A 5650-nucleotide genomic window follows, 5' to 3' on the forward strand; every position below is an offset into this window, starting at 1 on the left:
GGTTCCGTTACCGGGAATCTGATAATCCATTTTATTTTAGCCTAACTTCCCTTGTTGCATCAACCATGTCGAACAACAATGACAACATTCAGGGAAACCAAGAAAATCAAACAACCCAGCAACTTCAGGGAGATCCACAGAGCAATAACGTACTGATTACTTCTCCACGAGGCTCTCCACGGCGGTCTCGTGAAGGCACTCCTGATGGGTCTCATACAGATGGACAAGCTCAATTCGAAAATATTGAAACTATGGATGAGGCTTTGCAAAAACTTATTGCCTCACAAGTCAATAAAGCTCTTCAGGCTTCTGTCAGCAAATTGCCTGCTGCACCACCTACACCCACACCAAATAACAACACTCTAGAGAACCCTCGTTCCGGGCTCGTTAATTCAGGTAGTGGTGGAACCCCCAGCGAAACCAGGTAATTTAGTTAATTCTGATTTACAGAATATAGTACTAACATTGCAGAAACAGCTCAAGGAGCAAAGTGACCGCATAGAGCAAATAACCGGGGTGCCACCCGTGATCAAAGGGGTAGATATGGATAAATATTCACAACAACCCTGGAAGCCAAGTGCTGCTCCCTTCCAATCCCAAAAAAATTCAAAATGCTTGATATACCAAAATACGATGGTAACAACAGACCCGCGAGATCACGTGACTGCATTCACAACAGGCGTAAAAGGCAATGATTTGACTAAGCAGGAGATTGAATCTGTATTAGTCAAAAAATTTGGTGAAACGCTCACTAAGGGTGCACTAACATGGTATTCTCTTTTACCCGAAAATTCTATAAATTCTTTTGCTGAGCTTGAAGATTCTTTCATCAAAGCACACTCGGGAGCCCAAAAAGTCGAAAAAAGAAAGGAAGATATTTTCAAGATCAAACAAGGGGACTCAGAATTGCTTAGGGAGATTGTGGACAGATTCCAGCGTGAAAGAATGACATTGCCACGTGTACCGGATAACTGGGCAGCTATAGCATTCACGAGCAATTTGAATGAAAGAAACTCAGAAGCTACGAGGCGACTCAAGGAAAGTCTTCGTGAATTCCCAGCGACAACGTGAAATGATGTTTACGACCGTTATAGCACAAAACTGAGGATTGAAGAAGATATTATTTTACGACATCAAAAAGAAGAAAAGGTAAGCTCAAGACGGGCTGAAAACGAAAAAAGGTCCGGTAAAAACAGGTACGAGCCATACATGGGACCTGCGGGAAGAGACTCACGGTCAAAACAGGACAATCAGAGGTACAATCACAGATCAAGGAATAGGGAGTCAAGCTCATCATCAAGATTTGGGAGTAACTGAAGCACACGTGAGCCACGAAAAGATGATGGAGGTCTAAAGGCAAGGTTTGGCAGTTATAATTTCAACGTGAGCACTTCTGAACTCGTGGCTGTTTTAAGAAGCATGGGAGATAAGGTACGGTGGCCAAAGGAGATGAGATCAAATCCAAACAGACGAAACCCTGATCATTGGTGCGAATTTCATAACGATCACGGGCATAAAACAGCAGATTGCAGGTTTTTGCAGGGTGAAGTTGATCATTTGTTAAAACAAGGGTATCTCACTGAGTTATTCAGTGAGAAAGGTAAACAAGCATACATGAAGAACAGGCAGGAGCCTCCAAAACCACCTTCTCCCAAAAGAACTATCAACGTTATAAGTGGGGGTGAAGAGATCAATGGCGTATCATATAAAAAGGTGTCCAACGTAACAATTACCCACGGGAAGCGGCCTCGACATGTCTCGGAGGAAGAAAATATTACGTTCGATGATGCAGATGCCGAGGGTCTATTAACTCCACATAACGACGCACTGGTAATATCTTTACTTGTACATGACACTAATGTGAAACGAGTTTTAATTGATCCAGGTATTTCTGTGAATATTATTTTGGTAAGATTATTACGTGAGATGCAAGCTGAAGATAAAGTGATACCAAAGGCGTATACTCTATCCGGATTTGATAATTCTAGTGTTGTCACAAAAGGAGAGGTAACACTCACCACATTCGCTGAAGGAGTCGTCAAAATACAAAGTTCCAGGTGGTAGATATGGAGATGGCTTACAACAAGATTCTTGGGAGACCATGGATCCACGAAATGGATGCTGTTCCTTCAACCTTGCATCAAGTTATTAAATTTCCAGCGCCATGGGGAATATGTCAAATCAGGGGGGGATCAACAAACATCCAGGAGCATCAACTCCGTGGCTAATTTAAATGCGAAGGGTGAAGAGAAATAGCAATTACAGAATTCAGTTGAGGATAACATAACATCAACCTCAACTGAACAAGGGCAAACAGATGTGGATTCAAGGCCTGATTCCATTCAAGAACCAGAGGAAAATGAAAACATCAAAACGACGATAGAAGAGCTGGAGGCAGTGGTTTTGTTTATACACTGGCCGGAGAGAAAAATGTATATAGGAGCCAATCTCAGCCCGGATATGAAACATAAGTTGATTGAATTTTTAAAAGCTAACGCAGATTGTTTTGCTTGGTCCCATTCTGATATGACAGGTATACCAATCTCATCCACCTATCAAACAAAAGAAAAGAAAACAGCGCACTTTAAAAAATCAGGTGATTCAGGATGAGGTACACAAATTGTTAAAAAATGGGTCCATTCGCGAGGTAAAGTATCCTGAGTGGCTAGCCAACACTGTTGTGGTACCTAAAAAGAATGGTAAATGGCGAGTCTGTGTAGACTATACAGATCTTAACAAAGCTTGTCCTAAAGACTCTTTTCCATTACCTCACATAGATCAACTAATTGATGCTACTGTAGGGCATGAGTTGTTAAGTTTTTTAGATGCATATTCAGGTTATAATCAGATTAAAATGGATCCGAGAGATGAAGAAAAAACTTCATTCATAACAGACAGGGGGACTTACTGTTATAAAGTAATGCCTTTTGGTCTAAAGAATGCAGGAGCAACGTATCAGAGGTTAGTTACCAAAATGTTTCAAGAGCATTTGGGAAAAACTATGGAGGTCTATATAGATGATATGCTCGTTAAAACTCAGCACTCAGGAGATCATATATCGCATCTGTCTGAAACATTTAAAATTTTGCGAAAATTTAATATGAAGTTAAATCCCGAAAAATGTGCATTTGGTGTTGCATCAGGTAAGTTCTTAGGTTTTCTTGTTTCTAACCGTGGTATTGAAGTGAATCCTGCACAGATTAAGGCCATTGAAGAAATCCCTGATATACTTTCGAGCAAGAAAGAAGTTCAAAGATTAACAGGGAGGATTGCAGCCTTGGGAAGATTCATTTCTAAATCATCAGAGAAGTGCTTTAAATTCTTCTCAGCTCTTAAGAAGCAGGATCATTTTGAATGGAACGAAGAGTGTCAACAGGCACTCAGGAATTTGAAAGCATACTTATCGAATCCACCTTTGCTAGCAAAACCAAAGGCTGGGGAAAGACTGCTCATTTACCTTGCTGTTTCAGAAGTAGCGGTAAGTGCTGTTTTGGTTCGAGAAGAACAAGGTAAACAATCCCCTATCTATTATGTTAGTAAATCTTTGTTAGATGCGGAAACGCGGTATCCTCAATTAGAAAAGCTTGCACTTGCATTAATCATGGCATCTAGGAAATTAAGGCCTTACTTTCAGTGTCATCCTATTGCTGTAGTAACCGCCTACCCTTTGCGTAATATATTACATAAGCATGAATTATCAGGTAGGTTGGCTAAGTGGGCAATAGAGTTAAGTGAATACGAAATCACGTACCAACCTAGAACTGCTATAAAATCACAAGTGTTAGCTGATTTCGTGGCTGATTTTAGCCAGGGGATGCAATTAGAAGCAGACAAAGAATTACAGGTATTCAATGGAGCTAACCCGGGAACTTGGATTTTATTTACTGATGGCTCATCTAATGTAAAGGGTGCAGGTTTAGGGATTGTTTTGGTACCACCTACGGGTGAAACCATTCGACAAGCTATCAAATGTCATTCTATAACTAACAATGAGGCAGAGTATGAGGCTGTGATTGCAGGTTTAGAATTGGCACGAGAACTTGGCATAAATCAGATTATAATCAAAAGCGATTCACAACTCGTGGTTAATCAAATGCTGGGGACTTATGCAGCCAGGGAAACAAGGATGCAACAGTATTTAGAAAAGGTGCGGGAATTGATAAAGCAGTTTCAAACCTGGAAAGTTATGCATACCAAGGGATGAAAATCTCGAGGCAGACGCCTTAGCTAATCTCGCATCTGCGGCTGATGTGGCAACTGATGCAAACGCCTCCGTTATTCATTTATTTCATTCAGTTCTCGACCCTGAGAAGAATGAGGTAAATTTTAATAATTTAACTTGGGATTGGAGGAACGAGATTGTTGCTTTTTTGCAGTATGGAACCGTCCCTGATGACAAGAAAAAAGCTCATACGCTTCGAAGAAAGGCTGCTCGGTACTGCTTAAACCAGGGCAACCTATATCGTAAAATGTTTGGTGGCCCCTTAGCCAGATGCCTCGGACCCTCTCAAACAGAGTACGTAATGAGGGAGATACACGAGGGGCATTGTGGGAATCATGCCGGAGGAAGATCGCTGGTAAGAACCTTAATTAGGGCAGGTTATTACTGGCCTAAAATGGAAGAAGAAGCAGAAGTTTCGTGGCTAAATGTGATAAATGTCAAAGGTACGGTAACAATATGAATAGACCCGCAGAGTTATTACATCCGGTCATCGCATCGTGGCCATTTATGAAATGGGGAATAGATATCGTGGGTCCATTGCCACAAGCGAAAGGACAGGTAAAATTTCTGCTCGTACTCACTGATTATTTTACTAAATGGGTAGAGGAAGGAGCATTCAAACAGGTACGGAAAAAGGAAGTCAGAGATTTTATTTGGCGGAATATCATATGCCGATTCGGTGTACCAAAGGAAATCGTGTGTGATAATGGCCCTCAGTTTATTGGAGCTCAAATCACAGAATTTTTTCAAAGTTGGCAGATTAAAAGGATTACATCAACACCTTATCATCCGGTGGGTAATGGGCAAGCAGAGTCAACAAACAAGATTATCATCAACAATTTGAAAAAGCATTTAGAAGAGTCAAAAGGAAATTGGCAAGAAGTGCTACCTGGTGTTTTATGGGCATATCGCACAACAACAAAAACAAGTACGGGAGAAACACCATTTTCGTTGGTTTATGGAGCAGAAGCTTTAATTCCAGTTGAGATAGGAGAGCCAAGTACGAGGTTCACACATGCAACAGAAGAGTCTAATGACGAACAAATGCGTGTAAGCCTTGATTTACTTGAAGGAAGAAGGGAAGCAGCATTAGTAAGAATGGCAGCTCAAAAGCAAGTCATAGAACGGTACTACAACCGGAAAGCACGCCTCAGATTCTTCAATGTTGGGTACTTTGTACTCAAAAAGGTTTTCCAATCTACGAAGACAGTTAATACAGGAAAATTAAGTCCAACATGGGAAGGACCCTATAGAATCTGTGGTATTGCAGGCAAAGGAGCATATGAGTTGGAAACAATGGATGACAAAGTGCTACCTTCGCATTGGAACGCTGTTCACTTGAAGAGATACTATTTTTAAGGAATACCCACGGTCAGGTACTCATCTTTTAAAGTTTATTTTTGAATTGTTAAAATTTTACTAACGATT

The sequence above is a fragment of the Nicotiana attenuata genome, unplaced genomic scaffold (genome assembly GCF_001879085.1).
Source record: "Nicotiana attenuata strain UT unplaced genomic scaffold, NIATTr2, whole genome shotgun sequence".
Classification (NCBI taxonomy): domain Eukaryota; kingdom Viridiplantae; phylum Streptophyta; class Magnoliopsida; order Solanales; family Solanaceae; genus Nicotiana; species Nicotiana attenuata.